The sequence below is a fragment of the Elephantulus edwardii genome, unplaced genomic scaffold, assembly GCF_000299155.1.
Source record: "Elephantulus edwardii isolate Elephantulus edwardi_28Jun2011 unplaced genomic scaffold, EleEdw1.0 scaffold00009, whole genome shotgun sequence".
Taxonomy (NCBI): Eukaryota; Metazoa; Chordata; class Mammalia; order Macroscelidea; family Macroscelididae; genus Elephantulus; species Elephantulus edwardii.
In genome coordinates, this window is record NW_006399759.1 from 12,795,087 (window position 1) to 12,822,056 (window position 26,970).

Consider the following 26,970-nt stretch of genomic DNA (forward strand, 5'->3'; position numbering starts at 1 on the left):
TTAACCTCAATCTCTTCTTCATCTATCATGGTACTGTTAATTGGCCCAGTGGTGAGAATCTTGACCTTATTTTAATGAAAGTTTACAGAGACTTTGCATTTCCATGTTGGGCTTCAATCCTTACTGAAGACTATAGTCCTTGACCTTGTACAATAAGTACTTCAAGTCTTCTCCAGTTTCAGCAAACAAGATTGTGTCATCTGCATAATGTAGGTTGTTGATGTGTCTACCTCCAATCCTGATGCCACATTCTTCCTCATAAAGCCCTGCTTCCTGAATGATCTCTTCATCATATAGATTGAAAAGGTATGGAGACAGGACACATCACTGACAGACTCCTTTCCTGATTTTGAGCAATGCAGTGTTTCCCTGCTCTGTTCTAAGGACTTCTTCCTAGTCAATGTATAGGTTTCACATAAGCACAATCAAGTGTCTGGGATTCCAATTCTCCTCAGGTCAGCCACAGCTTGTTGTGATCCACATAGTCAAATGCCTTTGCCTTGTCAATGAAACACAGATAGGCATTCCTCTGGTACTCTTTGCTTTTTGCCAAAATCCATCTGACATTAGCATAATGTCTCTATTGCCACAACCTCTTCTAAACCCAGCTTGTATTTCTGATAGTTTTCAGTCAATGTACTGGTCCAGTTGTTTCTGGATGATCTTCAGCAGGATTTTTCTAGTGTGTGATACTAGTGATATTGTTTGGTAATTTCCACAATCTGTCAGGTCACCTTTTTTTGGAATGGCAATAAATATAGATTTCTTCCAGTCAGTTGGCCAAGTAAATGTTCTCCAGATTTCTTGGCACAACTTGGTGAGCACATCCAGGGTAGCATCTGTTTGTTGAAATATATCAATTGGTATTCCATCAATTTCTGGGGATTTATTTTTTTGCAAAGTCTTTCATAACAGCCTGAATTTCCTCCTTCATCACTATTGCCTCTTAATCATATGTTGTTTCTTAAAATTCTTGTCAGCCAATTCTTTTTGGTACAATGACTCCCATCTTTTCTCCCATCTTTTCATGCTTCCTGAGTCATTCAATACTCTGCCTATAGTATTCTTAAGCATTGCAACTCGTGGCTTGAATTTTTTCCATCTTAAGAAATGCTGAGTGAGTTCTGCCCTTTTGATTTTGCAACTCCAGCTGCTTGCACATTTCATTATAATACTTTGCCTTGTCTTCCTAAGAGGCCCTTTGAAATCTTCTATTCAGCTCCTTAACTTCTTGATTTCTTCCCTTTGCTCTGGCTTCTCAGTGCTCTAGTGCAATATTCAAAGTCTCTTCTGACATCTATTTTGCTATTGGTTTTTTTTTCTTCTTCCTTCTTCATATGACTTTTTTCATTCTTCATAAACAATATATTCTAGGTATCTTTCCACAGATGATCTGGCCTTCACTCATTAGTGTTCAAGGTCTCAAACTGATTGCTGAGTTGGATTTTAAATTCAGGAGGAATAGACTCAAGATCAACTTTTTATTTCTGTGAATATGATTTAACTTTCTTTAGCTTTAATTTGAACTTGTATATGAGCAGCTGATGTTCCGTTCCACAATCAGCACCAAGCCTAGTTTTCAATGCTGATAATGAGGTTCTTCAATGATTCCTTCCACAGATGTAATCGACCTGATTCTTGTGCATCTCATCAGGTGAAATCCATGTGTTTAGCCTAGTTGTTGTTGTTATGTGCCATTGAGTTACTTGTGACTCAAAGCAAACCTATATACAACAAGCCCTGAAACCTGCTCTATTTAGTGCCAACTTTACTGTCTCTGACACACCTACTCTCATTACCCCAGTCACTGAATCAATCTGTCTCTTCAAGGGTCTTCCTCTCTTTCTATGTCCATCCACTCTCCCAAGCATGATGTCCCTCTCCAAGGATTGGTGCCTACTTGCAACATGCCCAAAGTATGTCAGACAAAGCCTCAGAATCCTTGCCTCCAAGGAGCAGCCTCTCTCAGATAAACCTGTTTGTTCTTCTGGCAGATCATCTTCCCACAGATCATGGTATCTTCAATACTCTTCTCTAGCCTCACAGCTCAAATTGCCAATACTTGCGCTTAATCTGAAAAGTTAAACCTGGGTCTTTAAAATATTTAGGTGGGAAAGCAGTCATCTGGGTTTAACTCTGTTAACAGCACTTGGTATCTCTATGTTAGTTTATCACTTCCTCTTGCTGGAGAAAAGGACAAGATCATCAGTAGCTAACTGAGCTATGCATAGAATAACTAAAGCTCATGGTCCTCAGTCTTGGGCTACTTATTGTATGTGAACTAGGGAAGAGCATTACAGTTGGGGAAGGAGATTGATGACAACAATTATGATAGGACATACTTTTTCACACTAACATTTGTCAATTTGTTGTTTTGTGGAAACATTTGTTTAGCTATGATGCTAGAGACTATATCAAAATATTTCAAATGCCAGCAGAGTTACTGATGGTGGACAAGTTTCAATGGAGCTTCTAGATTAAAAAGAAAAAATAAAAGAAAAAGGAAAAAAAAAAGAAGTAGAAGCTTGGCAATCTATGTCTGAAAATGCTCTCATTGCGTTTGTGTTGGAGAGTTGAAATTGATGTATAGCTGACCCCCCAGTTGGTTGTCAAGCTATAAGCTACATGGGAGGAGATTGTCCATCTTTTTCCCTCAGAGCTGCCAGGGAATTTTAACCACCGTAGAGGTGTGGTTTAGTGGGCGAGTAGTACAACTTTCTATAGGGAACATTCCCTAAACCTACTTCTGAATATTGTTGTTGTTATGTGCCATCAAGTCGCTTGTGACTCATAGCGACCCTATGTACAACAGCCCTAAGCTTTGCTCTGTCCTGTGCCAATCACACTGTCTCCAATACGCCAATCCTAATTACCTCAGTCACTGAAGCAATCCACCTCATAGAGGGCCTTCTTCTCCTGCGCTGTCCCTCCACCCTCCCAAGCATGATGTCCCTCTCCAAGGACCGATCACTCCTCACACCATGTCCAAATATGTCAGAAGAAGCCTCAGAATCCTTTCCTGCAAAGAGTCGCCTGGTTTAACCCTCTCCAGGGTGAATCTGTTTGTTTTCTTGGCAGTCCATGGTACATTCAATACTCTTCTCCAGCACCACAACTCAAAGGCATCCATTCTCCTTCTATTCTCCTGAAAATTCTATCCTCTGAAAATTAGGCAATGAAAATCCTATGGATTTCAACAGAAAATTGTCTGATGAAAGGCCATTCATTATTCACAACAGCAAGGAGATGGAAACAACTCTTGTGTCCATCAAGGACTGGTACATCCACACAATGAGTACTACACTTCCTTGAAAAACAATGACAAATTCATGACATGCTACACAGCACAGATGAGTCTAGAGGACAACATGCTGCTGGGTGAAATAAATCAGTCACAAAAGAGCAGACTCTGTATACCTACAGAAAGGTTTATATACAGATTGAATCAATTTAGCATGGTTATCAGGGAAGAAGAAGGGAAGTAGAAAGTGAATTAATAGACAGTGAACCCTTTATTGGAAGAGGTAAAGGGAATGACAATGTGAGATGACTGTATGATTCAGACATGGTATGTATTGTAACTAATATTATAGACTAAAATATGCATGAATAATTGACTTTAAAAAACCTCAAAACAATGTTGTTTATAAACTCTCCTACAAATAAAATGTAAAAAACCCACAGTGTATGATAATGAACATATGAAACATAATGTGAATGAAGAAATGGGATATTCAATGTACATGAATGAAACATAATGTATACAAATTGTGTATGTAAACCAATAAAAAATTTTTTTTTAAATTGAAAAAAAGTTACTAGGAAAAAAATTAATTTAAAAACACAGGGCATTCCAAATATACAGTGACCACAACAATGAAACCAAGAATTCTAGGACCAGCCAGTGTCTCTTTCTGTCGTAGATAGGGTTCACCCTCAGCTGGAGCGGAATCCATGTTAAATAGCAACAATAAAAAGAACTACTTCATAGTTTGATTCTTTAGGTTTACTGTTTCCAAGCTGTGTTCCTTCAGGCAATATATCATGTCATTTCTTTCTTTACATACACTCACTCACTGACCAGTTTACTTGCTTCACTGCTATACTCCTCAAATATTGCTGCTGAATTTTGTTTAATTTATGCCACCTGATGACAAAGTGCTATCTTCACATCTCAAGAAAGTCTGACATGTTGTGTCACTCTGGAAAAACTAAACTCAAAATACTTTAGATGCCATCTCATGTAGGGTTTCAGAAGAATATGGCTATGAATGGAAGAAGGAAATTCAGTCAATTGAGGAAATAGAGCCTGGCCCAGGAATGGAGGTCCTAGAAATTCCCTTTAATGTTTCCTAAACATAGGTGATTTGTATCTACTGTTTACTGTCAGAAATACCTTTCTGTTCTTTATATTGGAGGTTGATTTTTATGCTGTTAACTACTTTCTAATTTGAAATGCATACGCTTGCTTGTTTACTGTTTGTGTTTATTAATACAGCACTAGCCTGTCAGTCCACTGCACTGGTGTAACATGTGGGTTGCTATGATGCTGGAAACTATGCCACTACTGTGTAAAATACTGGATGAGTCACACATGGTGGACGGGTTGCAACAGAGATGTTAGTTTAAAACTGAGTAGGAAGCAGAACCAGGCCTGAGCTTCCAAAATAGCAGGCCTTTGGAAACTAACTCTAAGAACAACAGAGAAATGTGGGTAGTGATAGCAGAGCTCACATGGCATGTCATTCAAATATGAGGAGAAACAGGTGCAATCAACCAATAATAGGTGGAACATGGAATTTAAGAACAATCAATGTAGGAAAACTTGAATCTGTCAAAAATGAAAAAAAAAACCAAAAAACAACAATCCCAACTCGTGAAGAATGACATTCAAACCTTGTTGTATGTACCACAGAATTGGAACAGACCCATAGCTGACCCTTGGGTAGGTTTTCAGAGGCAGTTAATCGCACAGGAAGAAATTGCTCATCCTTCTTCCATGGAACAGTTGCTAGCCTTGAACTGCATGCCTTTGGAATCGCAGTGTAGCTCCTTTTCTCTAGGCCACAAGAGCTCCTTTTCTAGGCATTGTTGTTGTTAAGTGCCATAGAGTCGTAGATGACGCATAGCAACCCTATGGACAGATGTCTTGAACGTAAAGCTTTCATATTTTCTCCAAGCTCATAGATTTTCCAGAAGCAAGCTTTTTAAAAATTTTTTATTATTAATTTTAATGAAAATTTACAGAGACTTTGGATTTCCATTCATTCATTGTTGCACTTTTCTCCCTGCCCACCCCTCCACCCAGTTCGCTCTTCTCTTTGAAAAATAAATGAAGCATTTTTCAATGTTATACAATCCCTCCCCCAAGTCCACTCCATTATGCAGCTGTTGTTCTGGACTCCTATCATGACCATAATACCTAATCACATATCCATTTTAAACAGTTCTCTCCCCCATCGGTTGCAATGCAGAATACATTCTTTATCCCATCTTTCTCAGTCTCCTCCCAACCCCACGTCAGTCCCTTTTTGCAACAGTGGCACTATGCAGTCTTTGTCCTTTTGTGACTGAGCTATTTCACTCAGCATAATGTCCTCTAGGGTCACCCATTTTGTATAATATTTCATGAGTTCCTTGTTTTTCAATGCTGCATAGTATTCTGTTGTGTGAATACACCAGAGCTTCTTTATCCATTTGTTTGTTGATGGGCACTTAGGTTGTTTCCAACTCTTTGTTATTGTGAACAAAGCTGCGATAAACATGTGTGTGCATATATCTGCCTGGGTGGCAGTTATGGTTTCTTTGGGGTATATTCCAAGTAGTGGAATTGCTGGGTCAAATGGTATCTCTATTTGCAACTTTTTGAGAAAGCGCTATACTACCTTCCATAGTAGTTGCATCATTTACACTCCCACCAACAGCGAATAAGGGTTCTAATTTGTCCACAACCTTGCCAGCATTGTTTGCTGTTAAATTTTTCTATTCTATTCTATTCTTACTGGGATGAGATGATAACTCATATTTGTTTAGATTTGCATCTCTCTTAGAACTATGGATTTTGATCATTTCTTCATGTGTTTGTGTGTCATCTGAATGTCTTCTTCGGTGAAGTGTCTGTTCATATCCTGTGCCCATTTTTCTATTGGATTGTTTACCTTTATCTTGTTGTAGTGCTCGAGTATTTGATAAATTCTTGCTGTGAGTCCCTTATCTGACATGTCATTACCAAATACTTTTTCCCCAGTCTGTAGCTTCCCTTTTTACCTTGTTGGAGAAGTTTTTGGAAGCCTATAGGGATTTGATTCTTTGAAGGTCCCATTCATCTGTTGTAGCCTCTCCCGGTTGTAGAATTTTCAGGATGCTTGGAAGACTGTTTATGTTGTGGATTAGGACTTCTAGAGTTTTTTCAAGCTTTTCTTTAATGAAGTTTATAGTCCTTGATCTTAGTCCTAGGTCTATTATTTGGAAGTGGATGCCACTTCTGCTTCCAAACCTATTTTATTTGGGAGATCCATGGAAAAACAGGCCTAAGGCCTGTAAGCCTGAGGGCCCAAAAGCCTTTTTAAATAGGAGGCCAAATTCATCAGCTCACATCCTATTGTAAGCAAGAGCCACACCTTAGTCTCAACCCCAAACCAGTAAACAAACACCTTTGCAGAAGCCAACCATTCTGTTCTGCTCCTCTTCCCAGCCTGGAAATATCCCCAGCCTTGCAGCCTTTTTAAATACATTAGTGAAATGAAGTGGACTGGCCAGGGCCACTTTGAATCAGCCAATCATATGCTCCACTAGGCCAAGAATAAAAAAAAAACTGGGCAAGAATTGTGTTGCATTCATAATTAAAAGGACAATTTCAAAGTATATCATAAAGTGTAATATATGAGTGATAGGGTACTATTTATAAGCACAAGGAAGACCTGTTAATACAACTATTATTCAATTACATGTGCCAAAAGCTAAAGCCAAAGAGGAGGAAATTATGAATTACTACCAAATTTTGCAGTCTGAAATTGATCAAACATGTAACCAAGATACATTATTAATTATTGGTGACTGGAATTAATAATTTAGAAATAATGAGAAATGAGTGGTAGACAGAAAATATGAACTTGGTGACAGAAATGAGGCTTGAGAGCACTTGATTGGATTTTGTTTATTCGAAGGTTTCTTCACAGCAAATATTTTTGTTAAGAAACACTAAAGGTGACTTTACACATGAACCTTCTCTGACAGTCACTTCTGTCTGTGAGAAGAATCCATGGAAAAACTCTATCAGGGGTCAGAACCAAGCCAGATGCTGACTGTGGTATAGACCATCAATTACTCATGTGCAAGTTTAAATTGAAACTGAAGAAGACTAAAAGAAATCCACAGAACAAAAATATGATCCCCATCTAAATAAAAAAAAATAATCAGATATGAAGCATTGCTTGTTAATGATGAAAGATCAGAGGAGCTATGGGATGAAATCAAGGAACTCATCCATGCAGAGAGCAAATGGTCATCACAAAGACAGGATGGGGAAGGGGAAGCCAAAATGTATGTCTCTTCTGAAGATTCTATGAAAATTCACTAGAAAACATAGGGAAAACATAGGGAAAGCCAAACATAGGGAAGAGATATTGGAGAAAAAGGGCTGGACATGATATTTCAAAGTATGTTGTTGTTGTTGTTGTTGTTATGTGCTGTCGAGCCGCTTGTGACTCATAGCGACCCTATGTACAACATCCCTAAACTCTGCTCTGTCCTGTGCCAATCGCACCGTCTCCAATACACCCATCCCAATTACCCCAGTCACTGAATCAATCCACCTCATAGAGGGCCTTCCTCTCTTGCGCTGTCCCTCCACCCTCCCAAGCATGATGTCCTTCTCCAAGGACCAGTCTCTCCTTACAACATGTCCAAAGTATGTTAGATGGAGCCTCAGAATCCTTGCCTCCAAGGAGCAGCCCAGTTCGATGCTTTCCAGGATGAATCTGTTTGTTTTCCTAGCAGTCCATGGTACCCTCAATACTCTTCTCCAGCACCACAGCTCGAAGACATCAATTCTCCTTCTATCCTCCTTAGTCATTGTCCAACTCTCTGATGCATAACAAGTAATAGCAAAGACCATGGCCTGTATCAGACGCACCTTAGTCTCCAGAGAGAGAAATCAATGTAAAATATTGTAAGGAAATGTGCAGAGAGCTAGAGTGAGAGAAAAAGTGAAGAACTCCCACTGCATTTCTTAAGCTGAAAGAACTGAAAAAATAATTTCAAGCCTCCAGTTGCAATACTGAGAGTTGCCATGGGAAAAATCTTGCATGGTCCTGGAAGAATGAAAAGAATATGGAAGGATCCCCCACCACCACAGCCTGAGAACCAAGCAGTGAGCCTGAACCCCAGGACACCTGGGTATATCGCCCATTAGCCCCACAGCCTGCTGGTCACCATGCCCACATCAGAGAAAGCTGAGTTGATGCAGCTGGGAAAGATAATCTTGGCAGGTGGTCTGGTGGGCAGCATCATTTTCCCCATTAAGTACATGAAACTACAGATGCAACTGGTCGAGTGCGCTAAGTCACTGTGGTACAGGGGCATCACTGCAGCCATAGAGTTCTGGGCTTGTACCATGGGCCTCAGCTCTTTGCTCTATGGTTCTATTCCTAGGCAACCATCAGGTCTGGCATCTTCAAGTTTCTTAGCAACCAGGTGTGTGATGCACCGGGACAGCTGGACAGCAGGTACAGGCTGCTGTGTATCTGGGGCACTGGTGGGGGTGGGGGGAGGCAGGCAGAGATGCAGTGGCCATGTGTCCCATAGATACTATCTAGGTAAAATTCATCCATGACCAGACATTCTACTCACCACAAGTACAAAGGATTCTTCCAAGGTGTCAGGAGATCATCCAGCAACAAAGAATGAAGGGTTCCTACAGAGCTTATGGCTAGTATGCTGAAGCAGGGTTCCAACTAGACCATCTGCTTCTTTGTCATGACTTCTCTGTGCAATTGGTACTGAGGGGACAACCCCAACAAGCCCATGAACTCTCTAGTTACTGGGGTCTTCAGGCCATCACAGGTGCTGCCAGTGTCTTTGGGAACACTTGGTTGGGTGTGATAAAACCAGAATGTATGGTTTGGAAACTCACACTTAGCACAACATCTGGGTCTGTAGCCTGCAGATCCTAAGGAGGGAGGAGCCTCAGGCATTCTCCAGGGGCACAGTTCGCAGCCTGGGCTGGTTCTGTCTGGATGTAGCCTTCAGGCTTATGATCTTTGATGAGGTAGTGATGCAGCTTAAGAAGATGTAGAAGACAGTCTGGGTCCAGCATCTGTGTAAGGAACTTCGAGCCTCTAGGCTGGGCTCCATATTTCAGGTGATTACAGGGCAGCATGCCAAAATGACACCCCAACTCCTTTGAGATCTGTGAACCTGAGTTCATGTGTCCTGCAATGCTGTGTGTCCCTTGTGGTTTGTGTGTGACATTATCATTGTGTCCAGCCAGATCATGGCTGGGTGTCCTTGTGGCCCATGTACCTGTGTCTTGTGTTTCATGCTGTGCCACCCCATGTCCACTTCCTGGGGTGCCTATGTGGTGTGGGTCCATGACCTTTGCAGCCATGGCCTGGTCCCAGTCTGTGTCTTCCACCCCAGGTGGCAGGGGCATCCCTTCCTGGCCTACCAGAGTGACCTCCAGGCCACAGCCTAGCCTCACCACATGTTAGGGACTTCTTTCCCCCTTCTTCTCCTTCCACAAGCCTTAATCAGCCCTCAGCACCTTCATCTGCCCACGATAGGATAGCCCTTGCCACTCTCAGGACCACCTTCCAAAGCAAAATAAATGATCCTGTCTCAAAAGAAAAGAAAAAAAAAAAAATGGAAAGAACACACAGAAACACTGTACCTAAAATAATTGGTTGACATTGAAAAATTTCAAGAAGTACCACATGAACAAGAAAATGAAAAGATTTGTAGCTTTGGATAATTATTCCCAGGATGCATAGCCTATGACAGAGGACAGAGAAGCCTTGGGAAGCATATATGGGGAGGAGGTTGCCTCCACTCATCACTGCATTGATAACAGAGGAAGAAGTTCAACTTGCACTGTAGAAGTTGTTGTTGTTAAGTGCCATTGAGTCTAGTATGACTCATAGTGACCCTATGAACAAAAGACCTGAACCCTCTTTTATAACTATTATTGTTTCTTTAAGTACATAGAGTTTCCAGAAACATGCTGTTTAGGACGTGGATGCCACTCCTTTTTCTAAGCCTGTCTTAACCTGGGAGCTCCATCAAACACTGTCCACCATGGGTAACCATTATGGTATTTGACTGGCAAAAAATAGGTCCCCATGAATAGATGGGATACTGATTGACATGTTTAAACTAACAGGTGCAAAACTGGACATGCTCATCAATCTATGCTAGGAAGTTTAGAGGATAGTTGACAAGCCAACCCACTAGAGGAGACCCATATTTTGTTTCTATTACCAAGAAAGGTGATTTAACAAAATGTGGAAATTGTCAAACAGTATCATTAATGTAACAAACAAATTATTGTATAGATCATCCAAAAAGTGTCTGGAGTGGTACATTGACAAGGAATTGCCTCTTGGTTTAGAAGTGGCCATGGCATCAAGAATATCATTGACTATGTCAGACAGATCCTGGCTGAAAGCAGAGAATACAAAAATGTTTATCTGTTTTATTGGCTATGCAAACACATTTTATTATGAGGATCACAACAAACAATGGCTAACATTGAGAAGAAAGGCAATACCAGAGCTCTTACTTGTTCTCCCATGCAATTTATACCTTGACCAAGAAGTACTTTCCAAATAGAACAAAGAACACTATATGGTTTAAAATCAGGAGATGTATGTGTCAGGGCTTTATCCTTTCTCCACACCTATTCAATCTGTATGTTGATCAAATAGTTCATGAAGCCAGATTCAATGAAAAAGAATGTGGCATCAGGATCAGAGAAAAACTGCTGAAAGTGAGGAGAACCTGAAGCACTTGCTACAGAAGATCAAAGATTACAACCATTAATATGGATTACATTTCAACATCAAGAAAATAAAGATTCTTACCAATGGGCCAATAGGCAGCATCATGATAGTTGGAGAAGGTCAATTATTTTATCTTACTTGGATCCACAGTCAACATTCTTATTTCAAGCAGGCAGGAAATCAGGAGATTTTTTGGTCAAGTCCAGTAACAGGGACTTCTACAAAATACTGAAGAGTAATGATGCCAGTTTGAAGACTAAAGTGTGCCTGATATAGGCCATGTTCTTTTTAATCACTTGCTATGTACTTGAGAACTAGATACTGAATAAGGACGACAGAAGAAGAACTTATGCCTCTGAGTTACAGTGTTAGAGAAGAGTACTGAATACTCCATGGACTACCAAAAGACGTAGAGTTTTCAAAGGCCTGTTATTTAGGAAGTAGATAGTCCATCTTGCTTCCTAGTCTATCTTAATCAGGGAGCTCCACCAAAACCTGTCCACAATGGATAACCTTTATAGCATTTGATACACCAGTGGCACTGCTTTCAGTGGACACATCAACCTCAAGTTATCCTTGGAGAAGACATGATGCTGGGAAGGGTGGAGGGTCAGTGAAGGAGAGGAAGACCCTTAATTAGGTGGATTGATATGGTGATTACTGCAATGGGCTTTTGTGCATCAGGAAATGTGAGGATAGGAATGTGGAGGGTCAGTGAAACAGAGGAAGACTTCCGATAAGATTGGTTGACACTGACAGCAGCAATAGGCTCAGATATGTCAAAGATGGTGAAGATAGCATAGAATAGGCCAGGACTCAGACCTGGTGTTCGTAGGGTCACTGAATTATAGCCAAGTAGGCAGCACCTAGCAACAAACACACATGAGAAATCTTCTACTGTGTGATTTGTTGTTGTTGTTGTTGTTAAGTGCCATCGAGTCACAGGCGACTCATAGCGACCCTATGAAGGAGAGTTCTCGATGCTTGGGTGCCTTTCATCCTCTCTCCAGGTTCATAGGGTTTCCGGAGGCAAGCTCCTTCATAGGGTCGCTATGAGTCACCTGTGACTCAAAGGCACTTAACAACAATAGCATCGAGAGAGAGAGAGAGAGAGAGAGAGAGAGAGAGAGAGAGAGAGAGAGAGAGAGAAATCTGCTGGCCCAGTGAAGAGAAAATGGTGTGACCAAGACAAAGGTGGGTGACTTTTAGTTTGTGGCCCTTGGGCCAGTCTTTCATTGTTTTTGTTTAGACATTCCTCTAGGTCGTATAGCCCTGGTGTACAAGTTGCCGTGCCGTGGTCACTTGCGGTTGCTGTGAGGCTGAACACTGTGACACGGATGTGTCAAATGCGTTAATGGTTGGCTACCCAGTGTGGACTGAGAGTGGGGTGGAGCTCCCCGATTAAACAAGCGTGGAAGGAGGAGTGGTGTCCATTTCCATAATAGCTTGCCTCTGGAAACTGTGTGATTTAGTGCCTATGAAAACCTGCTGGAGGGTCAAGTAAGCATCAGTTTTGATGTGATGTTACACAACATCACAACCAAAGAGGCATGAGCTGCCTTTCCAATACAAATTTTTTTTTGTATTGGAAAATATTGGAAAAAATATTTTTGTCAATACAAAATCCAAGTATAAGCCTTGAATACAGGGGATTTTAAAGTCGAATGAACTGGCCAAAGTTTTTAGTTCTATTGCCTACCTTAATCAGAAATCAAGATATATTGTTCCCTAATGAGAACTCTTGATGGCAGTCATGCAAGGGAAATTTCTGGGACCCTTTTTGTTGTGTGTTGCTGTTCTTTTCCCACCCTCAAAAGTGAGTGGTCCTTGAGCTTTAGACTAAGGGCAAGGGTGGAGGCCTGCTCAAGGGTGTGGCTTTACAATCTATGATGAGGCAATGGGTCTGTGGGCTGGCCTGAGGCCTGTGGCAGTGGAGTCTACCTCCACTCTGGGAGTTGGCTGACTGGCTGCCATCTTGATGATAATTTTAGAAGAATATTCTTTAAAAGACACAGGAATCAATTGTCTATTTGCTGTACTGAACAACTTGGAGTTGCTGTGATTCTGAACACTCTTCCATAGTCATATCAAATACCATAATGGTTACCCATTATGTGCAATGGTTGGATGAGCTTCCAGATTGATTCATGTTGGGAAGCAGGAGTGATATCCACTTCCTAAACTAGATGAATCTGGAAACTCTACAAATTCTCTTATAAATATACAGAAATAATGTTAGTTACAGAAGAACAGAGTTCAGGTCTTGTGCAAAGCTTACTCTGAGTTGTATTTGACTTGCTAACACTTAACCACTGCTAAATGAGACTAGCGCTGTTATATCTGGAGGAATATTCTTCCACTTTGCACACCACTCTTTGGCAATGTGCTGTATGAGGTAACCTGGGTTTCCTATAATGCTAAACCTTGTGCTATGGGGATTTCCCATTGTGGACAGTGTTTGGTGGAGTTCCCAGTGTAAAAGAGGTTTGGAAGCAGGAGTGGTATCCACTTCCTAAACCACAAGCCTCTGGAAACAATATGAACTTGGAGAAATAATGATAGCTATGGAAAGCCATTAGGTCTTTTGTTCATAAGTCTACCTTGATGCAATGGCAATCAACAACAACAGTATCAAATATCAGCAACCAAGTATGTTAACCATTTAACCCACAGAAGGACTAAAAGCTAGGAGCTCCAGTGACCTAGTGGTAAAGAATTACTCTGCCAACCAATGTCAAGCAGTTTAAATTCCCTGGACCTTAGGATGGCCTCTCACATCTTGAGGAGGAATATGTTTGGAACACTTGGGTCTCTTATGGCTTTCTTTTCATCCCAAGTGGGTGTCAAAAGAGGGAACTTGCCAGATGAACTGGGGGTCTTTGACCCAGAGTCTGCCAGCATTTGGGCATACTGGAATGTTAAAATACTGAAATGTTTGGGCACGCTTGCAGACCCAGGGTTAGTGCATGTGTTGTGAATCTCAGGTCAAGCTGGACCTTAGGATGGTGTCTCTATTTGCTCTATTGAAATAAAATAGAGTTTCTGTGATGACAGACAATTGGGCTGTAGGTGTGTCAAACACCATAATTGGCTACGCATCATGGACAGTTTGTGTTGGAGCTCCCAGATTGATTCAGGTTTGGAAGCAAGACTGGCATCCACTTCCTAAAGTAAATGCCTATGGAAAGTCTAAAAACTTGGAGAAATGATGATAGTTCTAGAAAGGCTTCAGGCCTTTGTTCATGTTCTGTTTGTATATGTATCCTTCCCTCATGTGTACTCAGTCTATTTGGTGGACAAATCATTAAAGAAGTTAGACTCTATGAAAAAACATGTGGCATCAGAATAGGAGGAGATTGAAGAAGTAGAAGAATGCTCCCAGATGGAGTTTTTGGATGGTGAGAGCCAATGAGAATTCATGATTATGGAGGAATTTGGAATGAAGGAGCTCATAGAGTTTAAACCATGGTCTGGTTCCTTAAATTCGGTTTTTAATTGTTTTTGGTCAAACAGCCCTGGTCAGTCTACTTGCTCGTAACCCATGGGTGCTGTGTTGCTGAACACTGTGACACTGATGTGTCAAATGTGATAATGGTTACCTATGACGGACAGTGTTTGGTGGAGCTCCCCAGTTAAAACAAGCTGGAAAGCAGGAGTGGCATCTCCTTCAAAAATAGCTTGCCTCTGGAAACACTATGAACCTGGAGAAAGGATGAAAGTTATACAAGTGTCCAGGTCTTTTGTTCATAGGGTTACTATGAGTCACTTATGACTCAACAGCACTTAACAACAACAACAACAATGAGAACTCTGGTGCCCTAATGGAGCTCTGCTGCAATCCTAAAGGCACGTGGTTCAAATCCACCAGCTACTCTATGGGAGAAAGATGGCTTATCTCCCCCCTTGTGATTCACTCCCTCTGAAAACCCACTGGCTGAGTCAATTCCAACTCCACAGTACACAACAAGAATACTGAGAACTCAGATTGAAATTCTAAATACTTTGGGGCAGTATACACATACATGGCCTGAAGGATAGTGTTTTAGATGAGAAGTGAGATGACATGATGCTTACCAGAATCAGTCACGGTTGAGGCAATTCTGACTCAGAACAACCCCATGCAAGCCAAGCAGAACTGTGCCTTTAGAGTTCCCATTGCCTACGTTTTCAGAAGTAGACAGATAACCAGACCTTACTTCAAGGCACCGCTGTGAAGATTCAAATCTCCAACTTTTAGGTTAGTAGTCAAGTGCTCTGGTATTTTGCATCACATGAAGACTCCACTCTCAGTAGGAAGAGGCTTTGAAACATGCTGAGAGGCAGGAATCAGTAGGAGAAAAAAAAATTACAAGCTTTATTTTGTTCCCCAAAGCCAGTATGGCTCTGGGCTAGTACACACGGCACTCACAGTGGTCTGCCTGTCATATCTGCCTGTCCTTCCTGAGGTATGAGCCAGGACAGCCTGCCCTTCTATGTAACTCATTTCAGCATCATCTACACTTTCCAATAAGCCCTCACTCTATTAGATTGCTTCCTGGAAGAGCCAAATATTAAAAATCACCGGTCAGTCAGTTCTTTATTCTGTTAGTCACCAAACTGATTTTTTAAGTTCAGAACCAATAAAGCTGTGACGGCAAAGAATGGATATAGATTTCTCGCTCCCACACACTCATATATAATCATAATAAAACTTTATTAAACAAGAGACATGTTGTTTCAGGGAATTTTTCTTTTTTCCCTTCCCCAGTGCCCTGAGGCTAAAATATACAATCTTATTAACTTCCTGGAAGAAATACTCCATTCCCTTGGTGCAAATGCTGAGCATTCATCTTCTTGGCCCTAGAAAATGAGACAGGTTCTTGACATGTGGTCACGTGGGCCACAGTTTTATCCAGGGAAATCTATGGGACTAAGTACAATCAGGAGTCTCCTAAAGAAATTATCCTGGAGTCCAAGAAGCACTCAAGAAAGGCACCCTGGATGTCCAAGGCCAGGAGGATGATGAGTGGGAAGGTGTTTGGAGTGGCCATGACATTGTGACATGCCAGACTGGTGGGAAACTGGAGAAATAATTCAGTCCACCCCTCTAGTCAATTGATAGGGGTTGTCATTCATCCAGAGTCACACAGAATAGTCTATCAGGGAACAGAACACTGGATTGCTATTTTGGACTCTTTTCCTACGTCACCATCTTGTATTGATCACAAATGGGGGAATCTGTGATTCCTACATCCCCTAGAGGACGCATGTTCCTTAAGCACATCAGAGGCTGGTTGCCTCCTCCCATTTGTGCCTGTATCTAGAACAAGGACCACCAGTACTCATGTAACAAAGGATCCTACAAAGCACGTAGAATGAATAAACAACACCCTCCCCACATCAGATAATGAGTATTATTGGAAACTATAGCTCTCATTCATAGACTTGCAGTTCAACCATGGAGAATATTGAATTTAGGAAGAGCTGACATTTCCTGGGAAAATGTGGAAGCTTACTGATGGTTAGGAGTTTAGGTCCTATTTTGTAGTTTCATTCTTCTTCAGATCAGTGGAAGACCAAAATGCAGGTCAAGCGTACACTGGCTAGAATGGTTGTCAACTCTCAGGAAACAATGTCTCAGGATGGTCAGAAATCTGTGTTCAGATCTGAGAGGAGGGGGAAAAGAGCTTCAGGTCAAGAAGAGGAGATGATTACTGAGGGTAGCATGCATGGACTTTGAGGTAAACACCCCACCGCAATGGTAACACATAGCTCCCCATGTGTGCTGAGTTGGAGGAAATCCTGAGGAGTAAGAGCTGGACATTGAGAGTGGAAATTTCCTATAGGCAAAATGAGGAGAGGCTGGCATGCCAGTTACAGGAAAGCAGGGCTCCAGGTTCTTTTGCTTGTCCTTCTCTGGTTCATCTTTGCAGACTAGAGCGGCCATGTAATCACAGACTTTCAGTCACTGACATTCTTTCATTCTTGACTGAAGTTTTAAACACAGTATATGCTAGCAGTGCTGCCTGGTGTTGAATTGATTTCAGCCCGTAGTTAACCTGTGATGTAGACTAGCATTGATGCGTAAGGTTTCTCAGGCTGTAATCTTCACAAGAGCAAATCACCAGTTCTTTCATTCCCCTAGAGAGTCATTGGTGAGTTCCAACGACCAGTCTTTTAGTTATCAGTGGAATGCTTACCCATTCCACCATTAATGCTCTTGAAAAAAAATGCAATGTTCTCAGTTGTTATCCGTGGAGACAGGAAGAGGAATTAAATGACCTCTAAAGGCCATTATAGTCATGAGACTAACTCACAGTAACTGTACGCACAGACATTTATCCGTGAAAATGTTTTCTTGGAATTTTATTTTTTAACTATAAGATTGGAAATCTCTTTACAAAAAAAGGACAACAGTGGGCTAATTACATATAAGCATTTATAGATTTTCAGATTATATGTGCTGGATAGTAATCAACGAATTCAAATTAAGTGATTGTTAAATGCACATGGTACTTAGCAGAAGTTGTCTAGCTATCTGTACTCTCTAGAAGATATTTCTAACACAAACAGCAGTTGCAAAGCACGAAATAGACTCTCTGGCCCTAATTCTTATCCACCATTAAAAGCCAGTTGATAATTTACGCTGACTTCTTGTATGTCAGAGTAGAACAATGCACCATGGAGTCTTCTGTAACTGATGTTTAAACAGTAGTTGGCCAGCAAAGGTATTAGTGCTTTTCACCACCCAGGGACTCCTTCTCACTGATGTTACAAGTACCATTGAGTCAGTTCCAACCATAGAAACCCAGTGATCAACAAAATGGAACACTGCTAGTTCCTGTACCATCCTCAGAATTGTTACTGCGTTTTAGCTTGTTCTTGAATCCATTTCATCTATCCAAGCCATAGAGGATCTCCCTCTTTTTTTTTTTTTTTTGTTATCTACATTCTAAAGCATGATGTTCTCCAGATACTTGCCCTTCCTGAAAACATGCCCTAAGTATTTAAGTATTTAAGATGAAATCCTGTTATTCTTGTTATCCTGTTGTTCTCTAAGGAACATTCCGATTACCATTGTTTTTCCAAAATAGATTTATATTCTTGTGGCAATCTAGGGTGTGTATTCAATATTCCAGTTCAAAGGCATCGATTCTTTTTTTTTTTCTATTGGTTTTTCAACTTTCCTGTGCATTTTTGGTGATAGAGAATGACACGATGTGGGTGAGCTATGTCCTAGGCTTCAAAATGACTTCCTTTTCTTACTCCTAAACATTTTAAAGAGATTGTTTGCAGGAAACTTGTCAACTGCAACATGTAGCCTCATTTCCTGACTGCTGCTTCACAGTCAAATCTCCTTCTTCACTATCCAAACCAAATGTCTAAACCAAAATTATAAATTTTGATTCAGAGTCATCCTCCATCAATTTTCCAACACTATAAATCTTAAAGCGAGCACACTCTCTCATATTTCTCTCACAGAAAGCTGGTAAATTCAAATTGCCAAACTTTACATTTACAAACAGTGCATAATGCCATGAGAGTTCCTCACCATTGCTGTTATTGGGCTTTCAGTTAATCACAGGAGGAGACTGCCCATCCTCTCCTGCAGAGTAGCTGGTGACCTTGAACTGCATGCTTTCAGGAACACAGCACAGCATCTTGCCTCTAGGCCACCAGAACTCACATGGTTTAAAATTATTAAGTGAAAAAAAAGTTAATAAAGGAGTGTGTCAAGGTTTTATTCTTTATATTTATTCAGTCTGTACGCTCAGCAAATTATTTGAGAAGCTGGATTCTAGGAAGAGAAATGTAGCATCAGAATCAGAGGGAGACTCATCAATAATCTGTGTTATACAAATGACACACTCTTGCTTACCAAAAGTTAGGAGGACTTGAAGCACTTGTTGAAAAAGATCGAGGAACTCAACCTTCTGTATGGATTGCATCTCAACATCAAGAAAACAAAAATTCTTACCACTGACCAATAGGCAACATCATGATAGATGAAGCAAAGATTGAAACTGTCAACACCTTCATCATACTTGGATCCATCCTTAGTACCAGGAGTTAGGAAATCAGACCTATTGCACTGGGAAAATATGTAATAAGGGACTTCTTCTAATTATTGAGGAGCAATAATGTCAGTTTGAGGACTAAGGTGAATCTGATTCAGGCCATAATCTTTCCAATCACTTGCTATGCATCTGAGAGTTGGGCAGTGAATAAGGATGACTGAAAAAGAATTGACACCTTTGAGCTGTGGGGTTGGAGAAGAACACTGGACATTTTATGGACAGCCAAGAGAACAAATAAGTATGTCTTAGAGGGTCTTAGAGTGCTCTTTGGAGGCAAGAGTGATGAAGCTTTGCCTCACACACTTTGGAAACATGGCTATTCCTTGAAAAAGGATATGATACTGGGAAAGGTGGAGGGTTGAAAAAGGAGAGGAAGACCCTCAACCAGGTGGATTGATGAAGTGACTGCTGCAATGATCTCTAATGTGTCAGGAAGTGTGAGATGACACAGGATAGAACAGGGCTCATTATGGAAAGCCAATACTAAATATTTGTATTAAACTGAATGCTATTTCAGGATGTGGGGGAGGTGAGGTACAAGCCAGAGTTCACCCTGAGGCACTAAGGCAATCCTAAAGGGCTTACCAGATTCTTGCATTTGCTAACCCCTCCCTCCTGAGTCAAACAGAAGGTTTTCAATAGAAAGAGCTTGGCTTCATTTGCATTGAATTCTCTTTGTGATTTACTTCCTGATAATTTTCAATTTTCAATAATGATACAGGGAAGCTGGAATGGAGGTCTTCAGTTGAGAACTGCTGCCCCCCTGTTTTTCATGCTCTCTATTCTATCTCATTCCTGGCTATCTGTCTCATTATTCATAATTACAAAAATACTTTACCCTCGGTCTGCAACAGTTCATCATATCTTTTGTTCATAGAGTCGCTATGAGTTGTATTCAACACGAAGACACCTAATAACAACAACAACAAGAAGTAACAAGAACTCTTAGGAAATAAGTCTGCTCCTTTTGCTTAAAAATCTTTTGTTCAGTTTGAGAACTTTAAGCATCAGCAGTCACAAGCAAAGTCTAGTCCCACGCAAGCGAACCATACTAGCTCACAGCATGGATCATCTTCTCTTTATCTGATTGGGTTCTGGTCAACTCACTCCCAGCCATATGTGACTAGGTTCACATGAACATCATCTGCCTTGTGTTCCAGACTGGCTGACCCCTTCACTCAGCCTTAGCCCCTACACAGGACCAAGTCAACAAATCAGGGGTCCTCATGACTTCCTTATCATCTGATCTTACATGTGCACTTCTTCTCTGTAATTTACTGTACTAAAGCAGAGCTTCCAGATACTCATGCAAAATCTAAACTTAGACCAAGAAGCAGTCATATGGAAGGAGCTAGAAACACTCCATGTTTCAAAATCAAGAAAGGAGTGTGTCAGGAATGGATGTGTCATTTCAATCTATATGCACAACAGGTTATTCTGGAGGCTAGACTTTATGAAGAGTAATGTGGCACCAGGATTAGAGGGAGGCTCATAAACAGATGATAACAACCTTGCTGCCAAGACTGAGGAGGGCTTGAAATGTTTGCTGCAGAAAGTCAAGGACTTTTGTCTTTAATATAAAATGTATTTCAACATCAATAAAACAAAGATTCTCACCACTGGGCTAATTGACAGCTATTCATGATAAATGGAGGAAAGATGGAGGTTGCTAGCAATTTCATCTTGCTCAGATCCACAATCAACATTCTTGGTTCCAGCAGTTAGGAAATCAAAAGATGAGTTGCTTTGGGAAAGTCTTCTCTAAGAGACCTCTCTAGAGTGCTGAAGAGGAATAACGTCAGTCTAGAGAGTAAGGTGTGCATGATGCAGGCCATGGCCTTCTCAATTACTTTCTATGCATCTGAGAGCTGGACAATGACCAAGGCTAAAAGAAGAATTGATGTATTTGAGTTGTGGTGCTGGAGAAGGATATTGAACATGGGCTGCTAAGAGAACAAATAGGTCTGTCCTGGAGAGAGTGAAACCAGGTTGTTCCTTGGAGGTGAGGATTTTGAAACTCTATCCGATATCCTATGGGCATTTTGCCAAGAGGGACCAGTCCTTGGAGAAGGACATCATGATTGTAAGGGTAGAGGGTCAGTGCAGGAGGAGAAGAGCCTGAATGGACTGACACAGTGACTGTGCCCATGGGGTCAGATGCATCAGAGACAGTGAGATTGGCTCAAGATAGGGAAGGGTTCAGAGCCATCATTCATAGGGTTGTTATGAGTTGTAGCTGACTTATAACAACATAACAACAACAGCAAGAATAATAGGCCATCATCTCTTAAACAAGCCTTTGAAAACTCTGTGAATAAAAGATGAACATTGTTAGATCTTCCCCATCAGTAAAATTAATTTTCTAAGTCTTTTTGCTTTTTTCTCTGACTCAGGCAGTATCAATGGTGTCTCCACCATGGACCTAAGTTCAACCTTTAGGTCTCTGGTCTGATCTGGTATACTTTTTATTGATTACATTTGTAATCAAAACCAATGTTGTGCTAGTAGTTATTCTAGACTGAGCTATACTCTAGGCATCATGAGAATTGCCACTATGTCATTTCTCTCCCATACACTTGTGCCTTCAGAGCTTAATTAATCATTTTCAGAATGTCTGTTCATTATGTCTTTAAGTTCTAGCACATCCAGTAAGCTTGAGTATGGACTTGACTGAATTGTGAAATAGCAACTCAAAAGACTCAGAAGTTACATCTCACTTGAAAGTCAGGTAAGGCTACATTGATATAAGATTTCAGCGAGTTCAAATACTGCTTTTTATGTGATCGCTTCCTGACAATATAAATGCTCACCACATCCCATTAATGTCTTCTGCACACAGAGGTAGACAACATATTTTTCTTTCATGGAAATGTAGTCCATGAATAGATAGGGTCATGCACATTTCCTTCATGGAAATACAGTTCATATGTAGGAACAAATGTAGTCCATGAATAGATAAGGCCCAATAAACAGAATGCAGCTGTAAGTGACCTATATAACTTCCAGACTTAGCTCCTAGCCTTTTCACTGTTGCCTTGTCTGACAGTTGGAAAGAGAGGAATCAGGGTCTTTGGAGATGGTGGGACTTTCTACATCTAAGTGACCTGATTCCTTAATAACTGTCTGAATGGAGTAGAGTCGTCCCCCCTCCCAAGTAACCTACATTAGACTGTGAAAAGAGTAATAAAATCAACCTGTATTGTGTGAAGGCATTGACAGACAGGGTTCATTTTATATAGCGTTCAGCCTGTCTAGACTGGTGTAACTACTGATTCTCAACCTGAAAGTAAGTTATTTGATCTCTAAGGGAACATTCCTTTAGATGAGGATTTCACAAACATGTGTCAGTCAGTTGTTTTTTTGGGGGGGGGTTCCCCCCCTATTTCCTATGTCTACAAATGCAAACCACGATCTGTATGAGGCTAAAGACTGTACTCGTAGCCCATTTCTCCTCTAATGCTCTCTAGGCTGCCTTGATGAAGAGAACATCAAAGAAAGACTAGCTCACAGTACTCCCGAGTTAGAGGAGTTTTTGCAAACCACATATGAGCATTTTTGCTGTGTGTATTATGTCTCTCCTCATTATTTCACCAGCATATCCTTGTCTCATCTCCCCGGGTATATTCTCTCCAAAGAAAAGTCAGTAGTATCACCCCTGGAGAGATTCTCAGGTGCTGGATCTCAAATCCCCTGGGGGACATTTTTTGGGCTGAAAACAGCACATGCAGAGTGCATACTTTTGGTTACTGCTTCTGTGGCTCTTTCAAGAAAACCTATTGGGGTGTCTACAGCTGGATTCTAAATACCTACATTTCTGATAGGGGGCTCTGTTGGTGTTGGTATCATCTTTAGGGAGTTGTGCTGCTAACTCGAAGACCGTATCTCTCGGGCAGTTTGAATCCACCAGTGACTCTGAGGAAGAAAGATAGACAGTCTCTCTCTATGCAGTTTACAGCCTCACAAAACCCAATGGAGGGGCAGCTATAAGTCGATTCCTGACTTGATGACAATGAGTTGTTGAGTTGAAAGTTCTAATAGGTAACAGAGTAGGTCTGAAATTCATTGTATGTGAGGACAAACAAACCAGATGGGCCTGGGAATTGAAGTACAGGAATGGGCCCCTGGTATGCAGTTCTCCTATTGAATCCGGGGGTTCACAGAGAGGGAAATTCATTGCAATCTCAATTACTCCCCTGCTAGAAACCTCCCCAGCCTGAGCATTGGCAGCACTTGCTTCAGAATAAATCACATTCTATCAGCGTAACTGCAGGGCTTCGGGGATCATTTTGGAATACTAGGATGTTAATACATCAGGTTTTGTTCCAAGCAGTGAGCCGCCTTCTGGGATTTGGGAATCTCTCTTTTAAATCCAGATAGTACTAATGAGCTAGTAAGGGCTCCTGACCCCCTTGACTCATCCTATCACTCCCAGGAGGACACTGAGCATTGGAATTAGGCACATCTGCACAGTGCTTCCAGCCAGCTATAGACTCAACAGAGCCACAGGCTTTCAAGGCAACAGGTTCTACATGGAAGCATCTCATGGCAATCTCTTCTTTTCTCTGACCCACCCTCATTTTTCCCCCCCTTAAGATACTGACTGTACAATATTTAGGTGAATGGTTATGGCTATTTGGGCGGTGACTGCACTGATGCCCTTCATTATGGAGTTTGGCCAGAAGTAGTCTTACAATTTTATCCCCAAAGGGGGGAAATTCCTGGATGCCAAAAGAGTGGTCCTTGAAGAGGAGAGGAGTCAGAGAAGACATATACTGGTAATCATTTAAACATCTTTTGGTTAAACCTGCCTCTCAATGTCTCTAATATGTATGTATTTGCCTTTAAAGCCTCATCTGACACTAATTCTATTCTAGGGAATGTCTAAGTTGCTTTGCTAAAACTTCACAATCTGCCTTGATGCATTACTAAAATTTGTTCACATTATTTATAATAAGGAACTTAGAGCAACAGAAAGAATAGAGAATCGAGAATTTTCCCAAACATGCACTGTTGGTTATTCATCGTTTTGACCTGACATGTCCGGCTCCAAGAACCCCGGGCATAGCCATTGAGTGATTCTCCTACTGTACCAATCTATGTGTAAAATTGGTCCATCCTATTGAATGTCTTTTCTCCTCTTCATATCTCTGAAATCTAGTGCATATGATAGAATAAATTACAAGCTAATTCCTACACAAAGACTTCCTGAATGTTCTGGAATGTGTTATAGTCAGCTGGTGCTGAACTCTGAAAACATAGTGATTGCAAGCATGGCATTTAGAGCTAAAATGTATAAGCCAAGGGACTGTATATCAAATAAAGAATTTTTCTTTTACTCTTCAAAGAGAGGAGTGGGCAGGGGGAGGGGGAAGGTCTGGGTAGGGAGAAAAGTGCAACAATGTATGAATGGAAATCCAAAATCTCTGTAAATGTTTATTAAAATTAATAAAATAAAATCTTAAAAAAATCATCTCCATTCTGCAGGAGACTATATGATGCAGTCTCTCCTATAGCCAGTCTCTAAAAGCAAGACATGGAAAGGGGAAGCATCACTCATTTTTTTACCTAGACAAACCCTCAAAATGCTTTACTTCCTGGCCTTGTGACTGTGTGCTTTACTGGTATAGAGGTCTTATGTCTACAAGAAAAAACACTCCATCAGGAGATACAACAGAGACTACATTGAACTAGAGGTTAAGAATAGAGTTTCAGACATACAAGGTTACTCACATCTCTGAATCAACAGACAAGGAAGTTAGCATACTTGCTGGTCTACTTGATCATTATTACACTGTATAATTGCACTGGTATTCGGTAATGTAGGTAAGTAGAATATGTTTATAATAGAGAGGATCTTGTACAGAATCTCTCAGGACTACCATAGCCTACTATTTAAAAGTCAGTGAAAACCTGAAATAATAACTCAATCCAGTTCAGACAGGATTACTAATGGCCCAGGCCCTTAAGACATGAAAGTATGTGTCAACTATCCAGACAAAGAACCATGGCTATCTGAGGTACTCACTGAGAACAAAGGCAATTGGAAAAGAGAGTAGAAGACTAAATTTATCTTGGCTGAAGTATAGACACAATACCTTGTAGAAAAAAAGGATGGTGAGACTTTGTCTCATATATTTTGGTCATGTTCTCAGGAAAGACCAATAATTGGAGAAGAATCTATACTTAATAGGAGAGGATCAGTGAAAAAGTTGAAAATCCTCTATAGCATAGGCTAACACATTGGCTTCAATAATGGGCTTCATGAGATCGGAGTGAGAAATGACCCAGTGTCACCTAAGACAAACAGTGGAAGTAGGCAGTTCGAACCACATCAGCTAAGACTATACAACTAGCTGCATAAATAGGGCCTTGATATAAGTTTATGTATGTGTGTGTATAATCTATGGTACTCAGTGGTTTACCTAGACATAAGATCAATTACTGTTTTGTATTATAATAATTTTCCATGATGTGACTTGATATGATCAACAAATCAGTTGACAGGGGAATTCTTCTGTGGTATTTTATTTGTCTTGGGAAAGTCCGCTGTCAGAGACCGTGCCAAGGTACTGAAGAGCAACAGTGTTAGTCTGGAGACTAAGCTGTGCCTGATTCTGGATATGATCTTTGCAATTACTTGCTATGCATCAGAGAGATGGACAAGACTGGGTATGATAGAAGGAGAACTGATGTCTTTTAGCTGTGGTGCTGGAGAAGAGTACCAAATATACCATGGACTGCCAGAACAAACATGTTCATCCTAGAGAGGGTGAAACCAGGCTGCTCCTTGGTGCCAAGGAGCCTGAAGTTTTGTGTGACATACTTTGTACCTGTTGCAAGTTGGGACCAGTCCTTGGAGAGGGATATCATCCTTTGGAGGGTGGAAGGACAGTGCAAGAGAGGAAGATCTTCAATGAGATTGATTGATTCAGTGACTGGGATAATGGGGGGTAGATGTGTGGGACACAATAAGATCGGCACAGGATAGTACAGGTAGACAAAGTGAGTCTATGAGTTGCAAGTGACTTGATGACACATAACAACAACAACAACTCAATTTGTCAGTTCCCACAATTTGTGATTGATTTTCTAAATATAAATATCTCTAAATAAAACAACCTCACTGCTTTAGCTCTTTTAGGGATACAAACTAGGAGGAGGAGGGGGAGCGGGAGAGGGAGCGGGAGCGCAGTCAGGGGCTGGCTGGCTGCACACAGGAAAGAACCCCAGAGATGTCCAAGTCCCCAGTGAGGGTCCCCGTGGACCCCCTCCGCCCCTCTGTTCGGTGTCCGCGGCCCGAGTTTGCAAGGGCGGAGGGAAGCCCCGGAGTTTTATGACCTAGTAAAGTTACTTAACTCTATAAACTAGTCTTATAAAGTAAAGTGAATATAAACAGTATACACATCTCACAGTGCCACCGAGAGGATTCAATTCAGTTAACAGCTATGTTTAAAATATTTCAATGTATACATGTTGGTGCTTTTGCGCTGTGGTGATAAAGAAAAGTACTGAAGAGTAAACATATATGTCTTAGAGAAAGTGCAGCCAAAGTACTCCTTAGGTGTAAAGATGTTGAAGCTTTGTCTTACATACTTTGGGCATGATTGTAGAAGGGCTTATTCCTTGGAAAGGAACATCATTCTTGGAAAGGCAGAGCATCAGTGAAAAAGAGGAAAATTCTCAACAAGATAGAACCCATACAATGGCTGCGGGAATAAGCTCATGCATGTTGGAGATTACGAATATGGCACAAGATGGGATAGGGTTCAGTTCTCTTGTTCATGAGGTTGTAACAATGCTCACGTGTGTGTGTGTGTGTGTGTGTGTGTTTATTGCCATTAGCCAATTCTTACTACAATTAGATTAAATTTCAGTGTGATTTCTGAGACTGCGAATCTTGATGGGAAGATGCTACT

At 41.0% G+C, this 26,970-nt stretch overlaps 1 pseudogene; it reads left to right on the forward strand.

Annotated features, from left to right (window-relative positions):
- Nucleotides 1-8,434: 8,434 nt before the first annotated feature.
- LOC102874634 lies at nucleotides 8,435-9,295 on the forward strand (annotated as a pseudogene).
- Nucleotides 9,296-26,970: the final 17,675 nt, after the last annotated feature.